The sequence below is a fragment of the Triturus cristatus genome, chromosome 5_1 (genome assembly GCF_964204655.1).
Source record: "Triturus cristatus chromosome 5_1, aTriCri1.1, whole genome shotgun sequence".
Taxonomy (NCBI): Eukaryota; Metazoa; Chordata; class Amphibia; order Caudata; family Salamandridae; genus Triturus; species Triturus cristatus.
This window is the reverse complement of record NC_140587.1, coordinates 142,435,290-142,459,312: the sequence shown is the minus strand read 5'-3', so window position 1 is coordinate 142,459,312 and position 24,023 is coordinate 142,435,290. Positions and strand designations below refer to the sequence as shown.

The window sequence follows — 24,023 nt, the reverse complement described above, 5'->3', positions numbered from 1 at the left end:
GGTAAGTAATGGAGAGGATTTAAGCCCACTGGAAACTAACAATATGTCTTGTAACAGACAGAGCATTCCCTACATAGTAGGCGAAACCTAAAAATGGGTGCCTATGCAAAATATTTAGATGTGGCCTTTCAGACATCTTTAACTGTCTCGCCTGACTATTGTTTTTCCAAACAAATCCTACATAGTATATGAACAGATAGGCCCTTTTAGCCTGGGGACTTTATTCATTGGTCTGTTAAATTGCCCTTCACATGCTGCTTCCGCCCCTTGCATCAAACTGCATGTGTTAATGAGGCGGTCTCTTTACCCATTGGCTCCCTTCACTTTGGGTGACTGCACAAAGCCTGTGCACATTCACCCAAAAATAGTAACTTTCTCTGCACTGACAAGTCTGTTTTAAAGTGTACTTTATTTATTTGTTATATTATCTTTTAATACAAGCTATTTATGTTGCCTGCACTTTGGGTGCTCACTTAAATGGTGATTTATTTTCCATCTCTTTTAACAAAGTATTTATATGTCACTGTAACACTGTAGCTGCCTGCTACCTGAGACCTTGTTTTTGGAGGCGAGTTATTCTTGTCTCTTTCACAAATAATAATTAACTGTCGCACCAGCAATGGCCAGACCTATTGGCTTTGCGTGTGCTTGTTTATATTAGGTCCTGGCTCAAAATGCCACAGTTAGAGGGTTTTTAATGCAAATTATTATCTGATAGTTGATTGTTAGCAGTGGGTCGGCTGTCAAACTGTGAGTGCTATCATTCTAGCTTTCATAGGCTGTAACAGAATGGGGCGCTGTATCATGGTCCCACTGGGTCTGTGCCAGTGAGACTGTATACAGTAACTTCATGTGTTGCTCTACTAGCTAGTGCATGAGCTGAAGACAGTACGGCTCATAAGCACAGAGCTTTGCTGGCGTCTCAGAGTATCAGAGCAATGTCGCCTGCAGCTCATGAACCATCTGAGAACCAGCTAATGCGTGAGCTGCAGACAGTACAGCTCATAAACACAGAGCTTTGCTGGCGTCTCAGAGTTTCAGAGCTATGCTGTACAGCTCATGCACTGGCTAACTAAGAACTAGATAGTGCAAGTGCATGAGCCACAGATAGTCCGGCTCGTAAACACGGAGTTTGCTGGCCTCTCAGAGTATCAGAGCTATGCTGTCTGCAGCTCATGCACCGACTGAGAGCTAGCAGGTGCATGAGCTGCATACATTGTGGCTCGTAAACACGGAGTTTGCTGGCCTCTCAGAGTATCAGAGCTATGCTGTCTGCAGCTCATGCACCGACTGAGAGCTAGCAGGTGCATGAGCTGCATACATTGTGGCTCGTAAACACGGAGTTTGCTGGCCTCTCAGAGTATCAGAGCTATGCTGTCTGCAGCTCATGCACCGACTGAGAGCTAGCAGGTGCATGAGCTGCATACATTGTGGCTCGTAAACACAGAGTTTGCTGGCCTCTCAGAGTATCAGAGCTATGCTGTCTGCAGCTCATGCACCGACTGAGAGCTAGCAGGTGCATGAGCTGCATACATTGTGGCTCGTAAACACGGAGTTTGCTGGCCTCTCAGAGTATCAGAGCTATGCTGTCTGCAGCTCATGCACCGACTGAGAGCTAGCAGGTGCATGAGCTGCATACATTGTGGCTCGTAAACACAGAGCTTTGGTGGCCTCTCAGAGTTTCAGCGCTATGCTGTGTGCAGCTCATGCACTGACTAACTGAGAACTAGCAGGTGCATGAGCTACAGACTGTTCAGCTCGTAAACACAGAGCTTTACTGGCCTCTTAGAGTTTCAGGGCTATGCTATCTGCATCTCATGCAACAACAAACTGAAAACTAGCTAGTGCATGAGTTGCAGATAGTACAGCTCATAAACACAGAGCTTCGGTGGCCTCTTAGAGTATAAGAGCTATGCTGTGTGCAGCTCATGCACTGACTAACTGAGAACTAGCTAGTGCATGAGCTGCAGACTGTTCAGCTCGTAAACACAGAGCTTTGCTGGCGTCTCAGAGTTTCAGGGCTATGCTGTGTGCAGCTCATGCACCGACTGAGAACTAGCTAGTGCATGAGCTGCAGACTGTTCAGCTCGTAAACACAGAGCTTTGGTGGCCTCTTAGAGTATAAGAGCTATGCTGTGTGCAGCTCATGCACTGACTAACTGAGAACTAGCTAGTGCATGAGCTGCAGACTGTTCAGCTCGTAAACACAGAGCTTTGCTGGCGTCTCAGAGTTTCAGGGCTATGCTGTGTGCAGCTCATGCACTGACAAACTGAAAACTAGCTAGTGCATGAGTTGCAGATAGTACAGCTCATAAACACAGAGCTTTGGTGGCCTCTTAGAGTATAAGAGCTATGCTGTGTGCAGCTCATGCACTGACTAACTGAGAACTAGCTAGTGCATGAGCTGCAGACTGTTCAGCTCGTAAACGCAGAGCTTTGCTGGCCTCTCAGAGTTTCAGCGCTATGCTGTGTGCAGCTCATGCACTGACTAACTGAGAACTAGCTAGTGCATGAGCTGCAGACTGTTCAGCTCGTAAACGCAGAGCTTTGCTGGCCTCTCAGAGTTTCAGAGCTATGCTGTGTGCAGCTCATGCACTGACTAACTGAAAACTAGCTAGTGCATGAGCTGCAGAGAGTATGGCTCGTAAACACAGAGCTTTGGTGGCCTCTTAGAGTTTCAGGGCTATGCTATCTGCATCTCATGCAGCAACAAACTGAAAACTAGCTAGCGCATGAGTTGCAGATAGTACAGCTCATAAACACAGAGCCTTGCTGGCCGCTCAAAGTTTCAGAGCTGTGCTGTCTGCAACTCATGCATCAACTGAGAAACAGAGTTTATGCGCTGAGGATAGTATTTATATATATTTTTTAATGGGCGTGTAAGAGATTAAACCTAACACAGGGAAGCCCAATCCAAACAGAATGTAATGCAAACAGCAGCAGAAAAGCAAACTTACCAAAGACAACTGTCATTTCCACTGTAGCTCATGCTAGAAACTGGCCTCGTGGAGCACTGGGATAAAACATGCCAATCATGGCCTATTTTCGTCTATTACAAGTCAATGTGGGATGGTCATGTGACAGCAAGTAATTCGTTCAGCAGAAACGTATCTGTAGATAATAAAATATATGTTCACAGGTGCACAGTTTCCTTCTTCCTTCCGATAGCTCCTTTTGGTATTACTCATACCGGGCGCTATTACCGCACCTTTAACAGGCAAGGCCGAGCTTTAACATCAGGAATCACATGTGGAGAGCAGAATAATGTATTAGTTTCACATTTATTCCGAGTCCAGGCCTCTTTTCTGGGCACATTTAGATATTTTTACAGGTAGATATATGCTCAGAAATAATTAAAACACTTGTACTCCTAGTTCAGCCGAAACAAAATCGCGAGCTCACTTGTACTCGGGGTTTAACCTGCAGAATCAGTGTGTAATGCTTCCTGCAGGGCATGAGAAATATTTGAGCCCAAGCCCTGAGGTGAAAGTCAGTGAGTAGCCTGGGATTTAAGTGCCTTAAACTTGTCGTATACATCCTCTGAATTTATTCCCTTAGACAAAGAAGTTTCTTTCATTCTTAAAGCAAAAAAATGCAGTTTTTTCTCTGCGCGTCAGAAATGAAAATAAAGGCACCAACAACGTGAAACAGATTTGAAACCTGACACAATTTCAAACCCCGCCACATTCTCTCCCGTCGTCGTTGGCGGATAGTTTGCTGCTTTTACGTCTTGAGTAACCCTGGGCGGGTAACTCCGCTCCGCCAGCGGAGTTTGTGGCGATTTGCCTACTCCCGCTCCGTTGCGAACGCGGAGGTAAGCTAAACTCCGCCTCCGCAAGACGCACAACGTAGTGTTTTTTTCAATGAAAAAGGACGCGAGGAGCAGGAAGGAGAGCGGCCAGGCAGGGGAGGTGGTAGAAATGTAGGTAAGTGCCTTCTTTTATAATTTTTAAAGAATTTGGGGAGAGGGGGGAACAGGGAGGGAGCAGAGCTGAGCTCCACTGAGTTTTTTTCAAACTCCGTGGACCAATGATTAGAGAGGCACTCCGCCAGCTCAGCCCACCCTTAGTCTTGAGGAGCCCTTTCTCCTATTTGCTGCATCACTTCTCTGCTAAAATGGCCTGCACGCTACAGTGATGCACACGTAAATGAGTTTCGCCTTATCGAGAGAGTGACAACGACGATGGGTCCACTGCACTCTGAACACGAGGGTTGCACGTGGCATTGATGTTTTCATGGTATAAAAGTTTTGGTTTTGATACCATGCACCTCATGGACGTCAATTCCCCGAAATGCCAGGGGTAGCAGAGTAGACATCGCATGCTCTTTGACCTCCACTTTCAGTCACACATACATACTCATACACACAAATAAACACATATGCACTCTCTCACACATAAACACAATCTCACCAGCAAGCATGCACACAACATACATTTAAAAGCATATTTTACTTACCTCAGCTGCCGTGGAAGGGCATATTCAAGCTTATTGTACCCATTTTTTATTACACTATTAGTGAATAACATATTTTATTTATTCACTACTAGTGTAATAAAAAAGAATTGACTGAAAATAAAAGAGAGTGGAGCCCCAGCTGCTCCTGTGTTCCTGCCACTGAATTTGCCACCTGAGGTCAGGGGTCGCAGCTGCGAATGACGGGCATGATGTACCCTGGTTAGTGCCACATCAGTGGAGTAGCAAGAGTGCAATGGGTCCCAGATCAAGCAGGAAATATGGACATTCCTGTCCGTTTGGTAGTAAAGTACAGCCATAGTTGGGTTGAAATAGGCCCCTTTGATTCCCCCCCATCCGGGCCATGGTGCCGCCACACCTACCACAGCATTGATAGCTATGCCACTGCCGCATTTCAATGCCCATAGCTGTTACGTGACCGCAGATCATGTATTGACACCTTCAGCCAGCCCTGGCTTTTTAGGCAACCAGACTTTGTGTGATGGGGTTTTTCATTACTACAAGACCCAGAATGCAACATGCTTCCAGCAAGCACAGGCTATAGCTGAGGGAATTATATGCAGGTGAGATGACACTGACTGAAGGTGAACCTTAATCTCACTTTGTGGGGAAGATGGCTGCTCTGAGCCCCCACCACCCTGATGTCGAGACACAGCATTAAAGTTACCGGAAAACTGTAGCTCAACGGGGATGCTGTGTTGTACTACTGGTGTTTAGTTTATCAGCTAAATGCTTTCTGGGAGCTGTAGTCCTGGTTCACTTCTGTTGATCTAAGTGACCCAACCTTCTTGCTAACAATGATTTGTAAAAGAAAAGCCCAAGGACTGGAGCATTGTGAATTTGGTGACGAGGAGTTATGTGTTTGGTATTATTGTCACAAAGGGGATGGCAAGAGCAAGCGATCCGGCCTGGATCAGGGGTGTATCTCTAGCAGTAAGGGAGTGGCATGGAGGAAAACCTGAACTGGATTATGTCTGTTTTTTTCTACTCAGAATTATTTGGGTCTATGCACCTTTGAAGACTTATACTGTTATATGTGCTGGGATTCTGGGGGAGGTGAGCCTGAGGCTCCACAGGTTGCTTTTAGGTCTGGCTTGACAGAGCAGCTGTCTGCCCGATCTATAGTTACCAATTCTGTAATCTATACACCATGTTGACTTTAGCTCCACCTCGAAGGAAGTCTTTCACTTATAGTTTATGCTATCAGCTGTTTGGTATGTCATTACACTTCCTATCAAATGTTCATTTTGCAATGTATATGGGATACCTCTGCATCTCAAAAATACACGGAATCATCACACATTACATTCTTCAATTCATACGTGCACACTATAAAGCAAGCAATAGTTTTTAGGTCTTGTCTACTGAATGCACATGCTCTGTCTGTTGTAAGACAGATTGTGTGTTTACCAAGAACATAGAGGGGCTTGGAGAAGGCCCATTGCGTTCCATTGGTTGGCTTTCCTGTCACTCTCATTTGCCTGCTTCTTATTCTTATTCGTGTCCCAGTTTGTCAGTCTTGTTCTTGCCCTTCCTATGGAGCATGGCCTCTTTACCATAGCTTTTGATTAGCTAGTTTCTATGCTTTAACTGCTTGCTTTTCATGCAGTACTTTTTTTTGTTGGTTAAACACTTCATGAGAGTGTATGTTTTTTCTTAGCTGTCTCCCTCGTACGCTTTTTACTAACTACAGTCCAGGTTGCTCTCTATAATCTGCGTGCTTCTCCCCGCACCCCTCCATGTTGCGCTCGCTCTTGTGTACAATTGTTTCTCACCTTTTATTCTTTAGCCATGCTGCATTTCATCAAGGATGCTGTGCAGCATGGCTAAAACCATCAGCAAAGCGAATCGGTCCCAGAGGTGCAAATCTTTGGCTTTGCCAGTGCTTGTTTTTTATTTTTTATTTTACTGCAGCATGCACACACACACTGAGAATATACCATAGTAACGTCAAGACCAAATTGCTGCCAAATACCAACTACCTCATCTCAAAACAGCATCACCAAAGGTAATGTCGGAAGGAGACAAGAGTTGGAGAATCCAAGATCACTGCATACCCAGGACACTAGGAAACAGACACTTGAACAGAAATCCATGCTGTATGAGCCACACCAGAGAAACCACCAGTCCCAAAATCTGAGAAGCAAGATCCCAGAACAACCAGCCCAAGACTGGAACTGAATGAAGGGTCTGAGGGAGTCAAGAAAAAGCTATCGTAAGATAGAAACAATGCCCAATTCCCCTGTAGGATAGCCAGAGATACCGTAGGGACCAATGGCCAAATCCAAGATAATATCCCAAAAATACCAAACGTTATCAGAAAAAGGAGGCCAATATTAGACAATGACTGGAGAGACTGATCAAGGAGCTAACGCCCCACCAATGGAGTCTTCTCACAGCACAGTAATGGATCCTCCCCAGCAACACAAACTAAGCGCTCTATGAACCCAATCAAGCCACCAACTTCACAGCAGAGACAGACATTCAGAAGGCAAAATTATTCAGTGACTCCATTTCTTCTCTCAGGTAAACTCTAAATAAGAGTAAAAAAAAGCAAAAACAATTCCAAGCATGAGAATAGAAAACGAAAAGGTATGACCAGCACCAGTCAACACATTAATCTTACTGTACATGAGAACCTAACTGGTTCTGGGAAGTAAAACACTAGCTAAAACACACCAAGCTACAATCCCAGAAGGACCCAATCCCTGGCCCCAAAAAAGAGTAAATGAACTAGGATTGAAACCAAAAAGCTCCAAAGCCATTAGTGAGGATCTATAAGATTAATACACTTCCTGCTAGGGTGGTTAAGGCTTTGCTCCACAATTATCCTTGAATTTAAAACTCCAAGCCCAGCAAGGGTATTATAGGAAGTTAGAGTTATAAAGACATCATACATCAGCACTAGAACTAGCAGAAAGCATTAGCGTACACCAGAATGGTCAAGACCCAATTCACATTTCCGATGAAGACAACAAGAAGAAAAACCAAAGGTTTAAGGTCTAATCCATGATCTCCAAACTCAGCATAGAGTATGATAGAATCAAAGTCACCAAGATCTAATCTGCAAGCTCCAAACCGAGCATGGAGTGTAAAAGGAAGTAAGTCCAGTCTAGACCTAAACCACAATCTCTATCCTCATGGGCAGCATAATAGAAAACCCGAACAACAACAATCAATTCCCCAAGTTCTAAGCCCAACTGGAGTATTTGCAAATGCAATAGTTTCTGAGGGCTGCTGACAACGTGAGAACTACCACTTTCATCCTCTAGACCATTTGGGAGCACAAGAGAAAACTAGAGTGCCTAAGACTTAAATCACAACTCCGGACTGAGTCTGGAGCATTCTCATCTGGGAGTCAATTTTAACGCTTCACACTCATTCTGTCCACAAGCTCTTGCAGTGGCAGGAATGTGCTTCAACCTTATCAAAACACTTCAAAGGTTTTTCGACTATATTCCCTACTCTGCAAAGAAGACAGTGGCAGTAGCACTGATCCTTTCCAGATTAGATTACTGCATTAGCTTTTTCGCAGGAACAAATAAACAAGTAGTAAAAAAGCCACAAATTGTACAGGATGCAGCGGCCCGTCTGGTGCTGAAAATGCCTCGTAGATCATCGGCCACCTCAGCTCTTAATCCTCGGCATAGGCTGCCCATAAAGAAAACAATTGTATTCAACATCCTGGTAATTGCCTATAGAGCCCTTAGAGACTCTGGACCCAAATACCTGACAGCTACGTGCACTCATTATATCAGGGCTAGGACTCTCAGATCCTCCTCCGTGAACCTCCTTAAGCCCCCACCTTCAGATGCAAAACAAAAGGAGGGAAGTCCTTTGCGGCTTTGGGAACAAAAGCATGGAATCTCATGCCTGCACATCTAAGGGTGATACAAGCAGAGACCCTATTTAGAAAATCACTGCAAACCTGGATATTCGAGGTCACGGATGCAATCTGCGCCTCACTTGTATAATGGGATCATCTCACATACCTACGCTTTCGCCTTTGCCTCTTCCGTATAGTGCCAGGATGCTCCTTCCAGAGTGACAGCTGCGCTCTATAAATATTTAAATCAAATCAAATCATAATTCAGAGAACAATGGTCTAACCTCACACTCGGTGGAAAGGAGGAAGTACAAAAGGAAGCCAAAGTGACCTGGATCAAATACCTCAAGCCCGAAGACCGGCAAGGAGCATAAGAGGAAACTAGAGTTTCCAAAAAGTGAACCACAATTACAGACTCAACCAGGAGCACTCACATACTTTAGAGTGTTCACGGTCCAACACCTCACACCAAGTACTCAGCAGGGAGGGCAAGAGCAAGGCACAGCGACCAGGCTTTACTACCAATAAAATCAGCGAGCATAAGAGAAGACTATAATAAGCAAGACTAAATAACAGCTTTCCCCAGCTCAGTGGGGAGTAGTTGCAGTAGTTAGAGTGGCCATAGCGGGATACCACACAAGCCATGTCCAGCATGAAGTACAAGAGAAAGCTAAAACAACCTTGTTCAAACCTGTCGAGTTCCAAGGGAGCATAAGAGGGAACCAGAGTAACCAATGATTAGTCCACAAACTCCTGACTCGACAGGGAGCACTCCAGAAGTGGCCGGCAACATTTAAATATGGTTGGGTGCGATTGTGAGAAGTTGGCCTGGTATATGCTGTCCACTAGTTAAAGTGGGCACCTTGCACAAGTCCAAACGGCCCTTAAAGACAACCTTTATTGAAAGCTATCCTAGTGGTAGCAATGGAGAGCAGCCTTCAGGCTAAGTCTCGAAGGAATGTAAAGCAGCTTGGTGTACCAGATTATAACCTCCTGAATGACCGAATGAAGGGAGAACCACACAAGGTATATATATAAAATATATGTATTCGTTACTAAATCCTCTCTACTAACCTCTTTATGAGATTAGAGAACCAGGCACACAATATTACAGTGCTATAACGACAGTAAATAGCACAATACACAGTGGGCCCCAGGGGAGACCAAACCATATATTAAGAAAGTGGTATAACAACCACGACTTGACTAGTCACAGTGCTTAGAGCACATAGAATCGCTGGGACCCCAAGGAACCACCCAAGGTAGTGACACAGGGGACCCACGGGGGACGCGTGCAGTGTGAGAACACAGCCGCGAGCTCCGTACAATCCTATGGGAAAGTCACAGTTGGAATTTTAAAGCTTAAGGACACTTAGGAGAGGATTTTGGGCAAACCCATTCAAACTTAGAAGGTTCTAAGGCCAGCACCGACGTGAGCACCGAAGTACTTGTGTTATCACACCCAGGGAAGCCAGGTGCATAGATGTCAAATGGTGTCAGGAATCTTCGTCGTTTTCAATGGCGTGATGCTGCAAAGTGCTGCTGCCTTGAAGAGGAATGGCAGGGGGATGAAGGGATATTGCAACTGCACTAATCAGCCCCACCTCCTGCCCTCGCGCTGTAACACTGTGAGCATGCCACACATAATAAAATTGTATTTATTACCATTTTATTAATGTGTGTGGCTGGTGCACTCAAAGCAGGCAGGGTGACGCTCCTCATAACAGAGGATCCTCCCCTGGAGCACTCACAGAAACCAAAGTGACTCCTGCCTAACACGCCACACTACATACTCATAAGGGAGTAGAACAGATCCCCCAAAATGGAGAGTCGAGGCTTGGTGCCGATGAGTATGGTGGCGCAACTGTGAGGCTCCCACAAACGGACGGGTCAGTGAGTCTACCACTGCATGATCCCGGCGCCAGGCCAACCTGTAGATAGGAAGACACGTGTGCATGCATGCTCCCATTCATGGAGCTGCACATCTGCTGGGATTCGTTCCGAGGCTCCATCGGTTCTCTTTGTTGCAGCCGGCGGTGCCACCTGCTGAGTCAGCACACACTTAGGGCCTCCTGCAGCGACTCTGGGCCTCCGCACAATATTACCAGGTCTTATGTTCAATCACTGGCTCATGGCACATGGGGCATCAGATTATCACAGTACATTACTAGATACGTGCCCTTACTCCTGTGGACTATTCAGCGACTGTGGTCATCTGTAACACAAAAGATGACCTTTCTAAATTCTATGCGAATAGTCCCCTTACTACGCCATTTTTGAACCATATTGTCTACACCTCACAATATGCTTGGAAAACAGTGCATACATTTCTGAAGGTGCCAAGTTATATTGATATCACTGTTCCGCTATCGCGGAATGCTGACATTACAATAGGTGGAGAGGAGATCAGTTGGGTCTCCTGGAAAACAAAAAACATACAACGTATTGAGGACATTGTAACGGAGGGTGTGCCAAAAAATGTCACAGATCCACACTGGTCTCATGGCAGTACTCACACTCAGAGGTTAAGACACCTCCAATTAGTGCACACACTACGAGGAATACGACACACCCGACTCTTGACACACTGCCCCCATTGCGCAATACTTATTTATGCAGAAAGATAACAGGGGGTGATATCTGAATTGTACGCTACATTGATTGATCACAGGTTCTCTAGAGATACGTCATCTAGTCTATGTGACTGGTGGACAGCCAGACTGAATATACGCTTCCAGGAGGGGGAGTGGGAATCGATTCTATCTGACTATAATACAGGACTTCGAGAATCACGCCTGAAATGTAAGTTTTTCAAAATCCTTCATCGTTGGCACTGGTCCCCGGCATATTTGTGTGCAGCTAAGCTTAGTATCAATTCCTGCTGTTGGAGATGTGGTGAGTCAAACAGTGACCTTGTGAATATTTTATGGGAGTGCAAAAGTCTTGACAGTTATTGACTCCAAATTTGGGAATGTCTGCAGACTGAACTATCATCACTGACGACATTGACTGATCTTCCTACGCTTAATCCCCATGGGAGATGGTGGCTGGCTACGGCGTTAGGTGTTGCTAAACTGGGGGGATACACCTTTGGAAATCCACAGTGACCCAAAGGTTCCAGGACTGGTTAGAAAAAATGTATGATATGGTGGAATTTGAGAAAATCACATACAGACTGAATGACAAATTGAGGATTTGTCACAATTTGTGGGGGAAGTTTCTCCAAAGCGTGCACCCGCAGTGAGTGACCTCCAACATCACTGTCAAGATGGTGGCTTTGGGGTCTTATTCCCAAACTCTGACTGTGGGACAAAACCAACTTTCTATCAAACTGGAACTGGGGCTATTCACCCTTTCCTACCAAACCTGGCCTTTCTAAACCTTCCCACCCCCACACAGGTGTCTGTCCTAATCACACACATCGAATGACTTTGGGTTTTATTAGTATCACTGGTGCGGCACTCTATACGGCTTTAGACGTACTGCTTCTTGGTGCAGGCGACAAAGTAGATCCTGAGTTCTATATTCTCCCTCCATCCCCGCTTTACTTTCTCCCGCTCAATTTGTCTTTCAGATCTGCTATATCCCGTTTTGTTGAGGCATCATTACCTTTGATTGTTATCCGTCTTCTGGCCACCTCTTTTACTGGTGACAAGCGGGAATGCTGGGTCTCTGCAGACTTTACACGGGGCTACAATCCTCCCATGCCTTCCCTGCTCATGCAAGGCAGTGTTGCTTGCTTCTACAGATTGGATGTTACTGTTTCATGATGCCCGGAGTACCTGCCCTGCAGGGCCATTTTAGGTAATGGAAGCTGCTACTGATGCACTTGTTTTCCTTCCATATATAAATAAAAGAATGCAATACAAAAAAAAGCCCAAAATGATCAGAGTTTAAGGCCTACAACCAGCAGGGAGCATGAAAAGAGTCCTGATTGACCAATGATTAATCTACAGGTTACCTACTAAGCAAAGAGTACTCACAGAAGCCAGTGACGCTCTGGACTGAAACCCATACTCCATCCCCAGCAGGAAGTATAAAAGAGAGCCAAAGCGGCAGGACCAATACTTGCACAGCAGATCCAGGACCATTAGCAATCACTTGCAGAAGCTAGAGTGACTGCGGCTAGATGGCTCCTACTCCCAACCCAGCAAGGAATATAAGAGAGGGCCAAACCAGCCAGAGGTCAATACCCCGTTGAGAGGGTAAGGTCAACCACAAGCCTGGCAGGTAAAAGAACAAACTGTCACTACCATACAATTCATGGTCCTCAAAATATCTGGATATGCCCACACCACTCTGAGTCATACATGTTCAGCTCTTAAACGATACCTGGCTTGGATCAGAAAGGAAAAGTAGTCCGAGTCCGAGTCAGATACAGTTCCAACCATGAGACCAGACCTGCCTGAAATGGGAGATTTATAGCCCAACAGAAATGCGACTACTAGTCTTGAAAAATCCTTAATTCATATCAGGTACAGGAATTTCAAAACAAAGTCATGTAATTCCGATAGTTAGAGGGTTGCATGGTCTATGTGTACTAGACGTTGCTTCATTTGCATTAGGAGGGGGTCTGGCTTGTGTTTTAAATCTATTTTATTACATTTTCAAATAGATAATGCACAAAGTATACACTATAAACGCAGAAACAACAGTGTAAATAAAAAACTGTATACAGGTACATCATTATATGACAGATAATGCATCCACAATTCACTCTCCGTAATCTCAACCGTAACATAACAGACAGAAAGGGTCTAGAGGATAACGGTAAATGGTGTCTATAAATAGTAGAAGTGATCTATGAGAAACAAAAAAATGACAGGTCTACAGCGAGTGATATTAAAGGGAAGGGGCGAGAAAAACGAAGCAATATAAAGTCACTAGAATCCAGGACACGTGTGGCGAAATGCTAAACTGCAGGTCTATAACTGTGGTCGATGAGTGAAAATTTGTGGAAGGCCCTAGGGTGTCGTCCTTCAAACGGGTAAGTGGCAAGTCAGTGGAGTCCCCGTCTCCCATAAGAGGTTAAACTGTGTCAGATCGCTGGCAGATATCTCGTCAACAGGTCTAGGAAAGTGAGTGGTGTGCCAAGATCAGGAGTGTTGGCCTGCAATCAAGAAGAAGTTGGAAGTCTGGAGCAACGTCTCTTATTCACAAATGAGGGGGCCCCATATGTGGGCAGATATGTGTGCCTGTTCATTCAACCGGAAGATTAGACATTCATGTTCATCCGTGAGTGCCACACTCTCCAGCCAGTCCTACTGAGTCGGGACAGTGGGTGGAGACCAAGGTCAGAGTATGCATTGTTTGGCGGCTGACAAGATTGAGGCAATCCAGTGGAATTTGTGTGAGGTACAAGTCGGCAAGCCACTGGTGTAGTGCAGGATCACCAATGGAGCTTGGAGGGGAGTGGTATGACCAAGGGCATCTCGTAGAAGGTGATCGGCCCCATCCCAGAAAGTCTTGAGCACAGGGCAGGATCAGAGAATGTATGGTTTGTCGCAGTTCGGGTCGAGACATCACCAACAGTACGTCGCAAGTGTCAGTCATGCCTTGTGTAATTTTGCCAGACACAATAGTACCAGTCTTGTAAAACCTTAAAGTAGCAAAACTTCATTCAAGCTTCTCTCACACCCCTGCTATGAGTCGCGACCAGTGTGCCTGGGAGAAATCTATTTGAAGTTTAGTCCAGTCCGAAGAAGTGTTCTAACAGCTCAGAAAACTTTCTGGATACCAGGAGACAATAAAGTCCAGAGATCAGCTTTTTATAGGTGGCCTACTACACACAGTATGTGTGGAATGAAGATGGAGGAGAGGACTAATTCCCCATGCATTGTTCGGGAGCCATGTTCCCCGTAGTTGAGATACCGAGCGTTGTGATATCTGGAGAGTCACAGCATTGCTTCTGAAATGAATCAGTTAATCTTGTAACCTGAGAAGTGGTCGAAGGAGTCAAAGAGAATCATGAGAACTGGAATCAATGCATCAGAATTATTCAAGGTCAGATGGATGTCATCCGCATACAATAGGAGTTTCAATACCCCCGCCCTCGTCTAGATGTCCAAGATGCGTGTCGAGGATCTAATAGCTAAGATGAAGTGGAGGAGTGATGGTGGGAACCCTGTTTTGTTCCTCAGGTTATGGATACCAGAGGAGAGAGGATGCCATTGCAGCTGTTCTTCAGAATCGGGGACTGGTAGAGGCACTGTACCATTTGAATGAACCTAGGGCTGATTGTGAATGTGGCCATGGTGCGGAAGAGGTATAGCCATTAGACACGATCAAAAGCCTTTTCTGCATCTAGGGAAAGAGCAGTTTTTCATTCAGATCATCCTTTGTAGACTAGATGGTATGTGCCAGTGTTAGTAGATGATTACAAGATGATCTGTACAGGAAAAGCCCACCTGGTTATGATGTATCAAAGTCCTGAACACTCGCAGAAAACTATACCCAAAAGGGAACGCTCAATAAGTCCAATGAGTCTACTAAAGGTTCATTTGATAAAATTTTCATTGTAGCTCAATAAACAAGCAATTTTCTACTTTCAGTCCATCATGAGGCAGAAGCCATAATACGGTATCCAAAAGAATTTTAAATTTTGTTTTTCAAACATCACAATCCAGCCCAGCTAATACGTTTCGTCCTGAAACAGACTTCATCAGGGTTTGTAAAATCTTACATTTTCTTACTGGACTATAGTGGACCAGAATAATAAAGTGGTAGATTGATAAGTCACTCCCAAGTAGGTCCTTCAAAAAGTAGCAGCATAAGCACGCAGCAGCACTGACACAAAACTTAGTAACAGTGCCATGGCGTGCTTACACTGCCACATCATTCTAAAAAGCAAATAATTTATATATTCAGTTTATAGCAGGGTGATTTTTAACCTTTTTAAAATCATTTTCTCTATGCTATGTTATTGAAATCTATAGATTTATCAAGTTTGCTTTATTTATTTATACTCTATTTTTGTTGCCGTAATTACAGTAACCAATATTTTTGTATGTACTATGTTTTTACTGTCAATATCATTGTTGATATTTTTGTTACTTACATTATAGATGTTGGTGTTCGATATGTTGGCATACAATCTGTTATCATGATAGTTACAATATTTATGTAGGATGATTAATTTATTGGGGGTCTAAAGTGATATTATGACATACAACCAAAGTTGATGCTTCCTGCACTTCCACAAGGCTGTCTTTTTTTAAGTATTAGAAAAGAGAGCCAAACAAGTGTAAACTATAGAGGAGGACATTTTGGAGCTACTTAGAGATTGTTTGGGATAGTGAAAATCATAACCGAGAACTTGGGGTCAGTCCCCATACAATTAAGTTGAGTAAACAAGTAATTTGCTTGGCTACCCATGAGCAGTGTAGTTATTGACGTGGGACTATCTTCTTCTACACGCTTACCTTTGCCCTTAGGTCAACAAATTCAGACTGTCTCGTGGTGGAGTGAGCGTGATCTTTGGTACAATGATGTCTGCATACTTTGGCAAGGCCCGCTTTCTGGCAGTGGCGGCTGGCAACTTTCAAAAGCGGAGAGACATACAAATAAGTAACCAGATACACATAGTAAGCCAGCCCCACTAAGCAGAGTTTGGGGGTGGGGGGGTGTACCCCTGAGGATAATTTGAAAAAGAGGACAAAAAAGTGCATTTTAAAGCAAATTTTGATAAAGAATTTAGTTGGAAAGCAGAATATTTAAAAGGAAGTTCTAAACTGGGTCTCTTTCGAAATTTCTGAATACTTGACAGAGTGCCATTATCTCTTCAAGCATAAAGAACATATCAACCACATCACATCCTTGTGTTTTTATCTCTTAAAGATCCGAAGAAAGATTTTCTCTTTTATCCCACTGGAGATGCCAAAAAATGGTAACAGTTGCCTTGATTTTGTCCAAGATAGATTACTACAATGTTCTCCATCTGCGAATAGAAAAACGACTGCAATTAAAACTTCAGTCTATGCAGAATGCTGCATCCCAATGGCTGCTGAAAATTCCCTTCCCAAATTCAGTTCTATATCTAACATCATTAAGGATCTTCATTGGCTGCCATTCCAAGAGAGGATTAAATTCAAGGCACTGTGTATGGTCCATAAGGCATTGCATAGACTCAGGTCTCAGGTCCTCCAGAAATTGTCTGGTACGTCCCTTGACTCGATTTGAGGTCTGCTAATGCTCGTCTGTTCGTCATTCCCAGGGTGGGGAAGGCCAAGTGGGGTGGCAGAAGCCTCTCCCACCTGGCGGGCAAATTCTGGAACACCTTGCCTTCCTCCCTCAGAGCTCTTTTTTTAGAAAGTCGCTCAAAACTTGGCTCTTTACCCCCAAGTCTATGTCACTTCCTTTCCCCGACTAGTGCAGCATCACGTCTAGCGCCATGACGGCTCGGCATACGTTGCGCTGTAGAAATATTTTACTTACTTAAGCATTAAATTCTTTCCCAGGTTTAGAAGCATCACTCAGCCCTCCACTCATTTCATCTGCCAGCAACCTCGCTGTCCACTAGCCCCGGCGATCCTCTGTGTTAGCTCTCCCCTACTTGCGGGGCAAAATACGTGACTTGAGAATTTCTACCAATCTCACTATTGAAATTTCAGAGAGGAAAAATGAATGGTTGCATTGACTTCGTAGGACAGTTTAATTGTTGTAAAGCGGTGAATTTTTTCAGAACCTTCATTCACCAAACAAAAAAGGATGTTAGAGATTGGGAGAAATATTGATGGCGTATTACTGACATTCGTCATAGATTGAATGGTTGTCTTTGGAGTATACAAAACCAATTTTTGGGTACTTCCGTGACTTGTTATGAATGGTCATGTACATGTATTTGCGCGCTATATATTTCCATTTTTGTAGGGATTTACTATTTTGTAGCACTGAAATAATTGTGACCCTTGCAAGCATTAACTTGCGTTAGAATTGCCATTTTAGGATATGGTCCAATCCAACATACAGCGCCGAGCCGAGTGTTAACTCTGAAAATAAAAGTAAAGTATTGAACATGTGTGGGCTGAATGGGATTCATATAGGATCAAGAAATGAAAAGGACGACCCAGTGATACGGGGACTGAGATGGACGGAAGAGTGGGAAGATCGCATATCACTGTACGCAGTTGATATATTACTATATATGTCCTCCCCCAGCCGCTCAATTAATTGTTTATTAGATATCTGTGCATCATATGGCAGATACTCGGGTTACATGATTAACTGGGCGAAATCGGTTTTGTTTGTCCTCCATGGTTCCCCCCGTGCCTACCCAGGGGAGTGGCGATACAGCTTGGAAAAGACGATTTTAAATACCTGGGCATCCATATTACCCCAGACCATAATCAATTCTACGAGCGTAATCTTGTGCCCCCCCTCCAGAGACTTAAAAATGACATAAAATACTGGCATGCCCTACCCCTGACCATCCTGGGCAGCGCAGCCTTGTTTAAGATGCTGGCTCTCCCGCGGTTCTTGTACGCTCTGCAAAATACACCTACCCTGGTGCCAAACTCCTGTTTCAAAGCCATTGAGGCTGAAGTGGGACTGCTCCTCTAGGGTGGAAAACCCCCCACATAGCCCTGTCCAAGCTCACTAGAAGCTGGTACGATGGTGGAATCGCCTTGCCCAGCGTACAATTGCATTAGTGGGCCTCGCAACTCATCATAGTGAACCAATGGCTCCATGCCCCGCAGGAGGAACCAGCTCTCCGGCTTGACAGGCACACTCTCGGGGCCGAAGGACCCCTAGTGGCGCTTTACCACAAAAACAGAAAGGGCGCATGGATCGGTCCCATTGCACACACAATACACATATGGTTCATTGCGCAATGAGCGCTCGGCTGGGAGGGAGTCCTCACCCAACTTACACCACTGTAGGATATGCCTAAGCTAGGTATGCTCCGCTACAGTAAAGGCTTTGCACGATGGGACCTTATTGGTATTTCGAAAATTGGGGACCTCTGGAAAAAGGGAGAAGTAGTGACGTGTGCCCAACTACAAACAACATATCAAATGGCTGACTCAGAACAGTTTTGCTACACACGAATTAAGCACGCACTTACAAGGAGCATACCCAGAGGCACAGCTCTCCCCGAATCATCACCACTCGAGGACCGTCTCCTTACCGACCATCTAACCAAAAAAGCCATTTCTCTCACCTACCAGAACTAATTAATAATCAGAAAGATCCCATACAAGCTTTACGAGACAAATGGCGGGCTGACCTTGGATACATGGACGACCAGGACTGGCAGGAAGCATTGGCGTCCCCGCGTCAGGTGGCAATCCCGTCTTGATTACATTTGGTGCAATTGAAGATCCTACATAGGACATATTACACTAGAACAATGCGTCACAAAATCGGCCGGGCTGAGACGCCACTCTGCCTGCGGGGATGTGGAACAAGGGGCACTTTTTACCACACGATTTGGGACTGTCCTCACATAACACACTACTGGAAGGCGGTCATTGAAACCATTACCCGGGTGTGTGGCTTTGAAGTTCCCCCTGAGCCAAAAAGGTGCTTCCTCAACATATGGGAGCCGACCGACCTTAATCACGCAGCACAGGACTGGGCAACCCTTGGGATCATGTTGGCTAGACGCAATATCTCACAACACTGGGGTGCGCCCACGGCCCCCCTAAAACAACACTGGTGTCAAGACATGGCTAGAGCAATGGGGCCGAAAAAGCAGTCTTCGTACACAGAGGGTGCCCCAAAAAGTGGGAGCGGGTGTGGGGCAAGTGGAAATCATTCTGTGGCAATATTTGTAGCACCCGGCAGAAGAATCAGATCCAGACTTAAGCGATTAGCCCACAAGGACTATTAGAGGGCCGGATACACGCCCAGGTTTGGGGGTCCTGACACTCTGACAATTCGAGATGTGAATTACGGCAGCTCTCTGTGTATACAGCCAATAATGTATGTGTCAAGATAATGGACATTGCTAAGTGTAACCAGCACTGTTTGTTTTTCATTTTTGAGTGAATGACAATAACAAAGGTTTTCAAAAAAAAGAAATGAAAAGGACAAACATAAATCATAAAATACATAATTGCTTCAATATAGGAATTACACTAAAAAGAACAGGGCTCCTAAATTTCACTTTGGCCAAGGAAGAGTGGAGAATTGTTTTTTTTAAAGATAGAATATTTTAGCAGTGTCACATGATGATTGCCCGTGTTGTGGTAATCTTCCCACCCTGCGCTGCCTGTCATTTGGTGCAAGATCTCAGGGGTGGTTGATTACCGCCAACTAGGGCCAGCCTATCCCAGCCAAGCCAATCCCAAAGCTGCTCTCATGCTCCTTATCCCAATAGAGGGGGCGCAGGATTGACTGGGCGCATGAGCCCGTTGATCCTCAAGAGACAGGGGAGCCGGGCATTTGCTCCTACTGTCATCTGACACATGAGATGAGGAGTGGTTAAGAGCACTCAGTGCACTGAGAGACTGATCAGTCCAAGATATGCACTTCACTTCATCGTGGCAGCTGGACAAGTGGATCACTGTTGGTTCCACTCTCATGATAGGTCACGCCTAGACCCATCCATGGCGTGAGTGAAAGCGCTGCGCCCTGCCCCACCCTGGGAGCACACATTGAAATAAAAAACAATAAAATACAACAATTTGTATGTGGTGGCTCGCCAGCAGGATGCAGTGGCAGAGCCCTAGGGCCCCTACGGACAAGCTGCTACGCCTTTCTGTTTTTTTGTCTTTTTATACTTTTTGAGTTCAAGTCTGGTGGTTTTGAGGCTTTGTGTATTGCGTTGAGATTTTGAGATGGGGAGTTTTCTGTCAACTAGAGCGATGAGTTAGTTGTTGCTTGTAGGTGGTACCGCAGGTGTTGGAGAGTACGCAGGCCGGCAGAGGCAACAGTGCCTGGACCATCACAGTGAGCAGGGCGTGGTTGTTCATTCGATACTAGGTATCAGGCTTCTTGAGTTTTCTTTTTGATGTGTGTCCCGAAGGAGAGGCCACTGATGATAATAAAAGCAAGAGTGAAGAAAAGAATCCTTTTTAATTTAATGTCTTTATTAAATTTTGAATACAAAATACAGTCACATCTAGTAGAGCACAATGCAGATAGTGTATCTCTTCCAATCACAAATCCTGGTGTACACAAAAGACCATTAAATAACATGCAAGATCACAAAAAAGGCAACGCAACCTAGCACCCGCACTAGCTTTCAAGTCGCATGTCTAGAAATGCAATGGCGGTTCTATAAGAAGAATTATGGAGATTGAGAGGTCTCTCTCTAGCACTGGTCTAGAGTACAGAGGTATTCATGAAAGTAGGACCAGACATCATTGGGATGGGAGGTGGGGGGCTGTAAACTAGCATAGTGTTCTCCCAAACTCTCACATCTACTCATGCTCTCAAGCCAGTCTTTAGCAGAGGGTGGTCTGTTTCCTCCCCATCTCAGAGATATCTCCCTCTAGCCAAGCAGCAACGCCATGGAGACTAGTCGGCGGATCCCACAATGGCAATTACAGGATTGGGGGTCAACTTGCAGCCGGTCATGCCGGTATTTGCCTATATATATTCTCCCAACAGCAAGCAATCACTGGACAGGTCCAGGTAAGGTGGGAAAAGTCTGCCCCGGGAGCTTGACATTTTGTGCAAATGTCGGGCCTGGTAGGATCCAATTAAGAGATATCTTTTAAGGTCAGCTATTTAAAGTGTATCAACTTGTGTCTGTGGTTGATAAAAATACGCTTTATTTTTTGTGCATTAATAACCCCATATAAGGTCAGTGAGCGGGACTCCCAGATCCCTCTCCCAAATCGCCTGTATCATGGCGGTAGTATCCAGCCTCGTAACATGCAGGCGTGGTTTAGCTTAGATGTCATGTGTCCGCCATCTGATGCCTTAATCACCAGAGACAGAGGCGGGAAGTCCTCCGGTGGGTGTGGGCATGTAGGTATAAGGGATCTGAGGGAACTCTGTTGCCTCTTGAGAACAAAGAGGTCCATGTAGGAGGCAGTTTGTATACGTGCGTCGTCTGGTAGCTGTAAGGCGTGGCCATTAGGGTAAAGGTCGCCAAGGGTGAGTAGTGAGTATTTCTCCAAAGTGTCTTTAACTAGTGTTTCCCTAGTAGGGGTAATCTATGGATTATCCAATACAGGGATTTTTTCTGAATAAAGGAGCCCCCCCTCCCCATAGCACACACCGCAGCCTACATCGAAACTGTCTGTATATCTACAGTGTCTAACGGTAACCCACAGGGAAGTATCTGGGAATGGAGACGACCATCTAGTTAAGCCCGTTCTGGGCGTAGTTATGGAATGCGCGCCAGAGGCAAGCCCGTCTGCGCCCGTCCGCGCCTCGGACGAGCACAGGACGACCCAGGACCTTGCGGGCGACGCCGAGGGACAACACCGTTATACTAGATTACAGCTCCTGGAGATAGGGGGTAGGATGGGTCATACGGTACCCACTCAGACTATGAGTGCCACACAACCCCCCAACTTAGGAATTAGAACAGGTAATAGACGCATAAAGGAGCCGAGTACCCTCAACTGCGCTATGCTGAACTGCAGATCTCTAGTTAAGCATCACATTGAAATTGCGTTATTACTAGATAATCTGCGATTAGATGCGCTTTTCCTCACCGAAACTTGGGCCAGGATAGATGCAGTAGTGGAGATTGCCTCCGCCTGTCCGGAGGGTTTTAAGTTTTTACATAAACCCAGACAAGGGGGTAAGGGTGGTGGGGTAGGACTAATTTGCAGGGAGAGTTTACGTCCGACCTTGCTACAAATGGAAGGGCTTGAGGGGATTGAAGCAATGGCCTTCTCTCTACAAGGTGACAGAGGGAACTTGCTTACAGGTCTGCTCTGTTATCGCCCCCCGGGGCTGCACACCCCAATGCAACCTCTCCTGAATTTAATCACCAATTTAGCACTCACACACTCTAAAATGATTGTCTTAGGTGATTTTAACTGGCGAGAGGACGCAAGCACTAAAAACCAGCTGCGGGACCTAACGTCCACCTGTTATGGCCTTGATCTTCACCAATTAGTCACATCCCCCACTCACCAAAAAGGTCATTTACTGGATCTTTTGTATGCCAATAAGGCGGAGGTTGAGCTTTCAAACATTCACCCGCTTATTTGGACAGACCATTACTGCATCCAGTTTAAAGTATTACTAACAGCTATATCCTAACAACCTGAAACCACGGCAACATACAGGGAGGGCAGAAACTGGGTTAAATTGACTAAAACTGGAATTCTGCTGACCCCTCCCACAGTTAGCCTTTTCTCAGCCTCCAGATCGGTGGAGGCAAACTATAATGCCTACCATAAGTTCATAACCAATGAGCTGGACCTGCTAATCCCGAAAAAAATGATAAGAGTTAGGAGCAGGCCATCAGTGCCCTGGTATGATGACGATCTGCGACAGCTAAAACAGCTGTGTAGGCGGGCCGAAAGGAAATGGAGGAAGGGGCTACTTGCCAGGGATAAAATAGCGCTGAAATCTGCACAGAGTAGATATAAGCAACTTATCCTGGACCGTAAAGCGAGCTTCTACGCTGAATCCATAGCGCTTGCCCCAAATGGGGCGAGGGAACTTTTTAGAATAGTGAAATCCCTATCGGCCCCAAGCTGCCTTGAAAATAAAGTTATACCCTCCAAGAGGTTATGTAATGAGATCGCCACCTATTTCAAGGATAAGGTGACGAAGATAACGGATCTCTTTAGGGCCACAGATAGAATGGCCGACGGTTCAGGGAAAGGAACGACCCGTGAGAAGTCAGGCAGGGATTGCTCTCTAACTAACTTTCCACCTTTTTCGGACGAGTCGTTTCTTAAAACTGCACATAGCATTTCATCGGGCTCCCCCCTTGACCCTCTGCCTCAGAAGGCTTGGAAGCTATTTGGCCACCCGACCTTCCCCTGGCTGTGCCAGATTTGCAATCAGTCGCTGGCAGAGGGTACGGTCCCGGACAGATGGAAACAGGCCACGGTCTCCCCCCTCATTAAAAAACCAACATTGGACCCAGCGGTTCCCGCCAGCTTCCGGCCTATCTCTCTCCTCCCGTTCCCAATTAAAATCTTGGAGAAGGCGGTGAGCAGATCCCTCTCGAGTTATCTCGAGACAAATCGTCTGCTGGACAAGGACCAGTTCGGCTTCCGCCCTTGTCACGGAACCGAGTCTGCACTAGTCACCATGATGGACTCGCTGCGGATGCGGGCTGACACAGGGAGCACCGCCGTGCTGGTGCTCCTAGATCTGTCAGCCGCATTCGATACCGTGAATCATGAAATGCTGCTGGGACGGTTGACGGAGGTTGGGGTGGAGGGCCAGGCATTACAATGGCTTCACTCCTACTCAACAGGAAGGCACCAAATGGTGACTATGGGACCTTTTGTCTCAGAGAATACACCCGTGGAATTTGGGGTCCCACAGGGATCTAGTATCAGCCCCATCCTGTTTAATATCTATCTACAACCGCTATTATCCATCATTAAAGCGTTCGGGGTGGAGCTGATAAACTATGCGGACGACACCCAACTGGCCTTCTCCCTGGAAGGCAAACAGGCAGTTCCTCTGGAGCAGTTCCAAAACTGCATGAGGCAGACCATGGATTGGCTACGGAAAAACAGTTTAACGGAGACAAAACTGAATTGCTGCTCTATGCACCATCGAAACGGATCCAAAATCTTCCTGTGGAACTTAGGCTTACACCAGACTCAGCTCCACTGACCCCAGCTAG

At 45.6% G+C, this 24,023-nt stretch overlaps 1 long non-coding RNA gene across 1 annotated transcript in view; it reads right to left on the bottom strand.

The window, feature by feature from the left end:
* Positions 1-13,010: 13,010 nt before the first annotated feature.
* The window catches only part of LOC146830423 (uncharacterized), a 93,515-nt gene continuing 82,502 nt past the window's right edge, over positions 13,011-24,023 (bottom strand). Inside the window, exon 3 of the long non-coding RNA XR_014961424.1 lies at positions 13,011-20,279. This is a non-coding gene — a long non-coding RNA (uncharacterized LOC146830423). The remainder of the gene's footprint in view (positions 20,280-24,023) is intronic.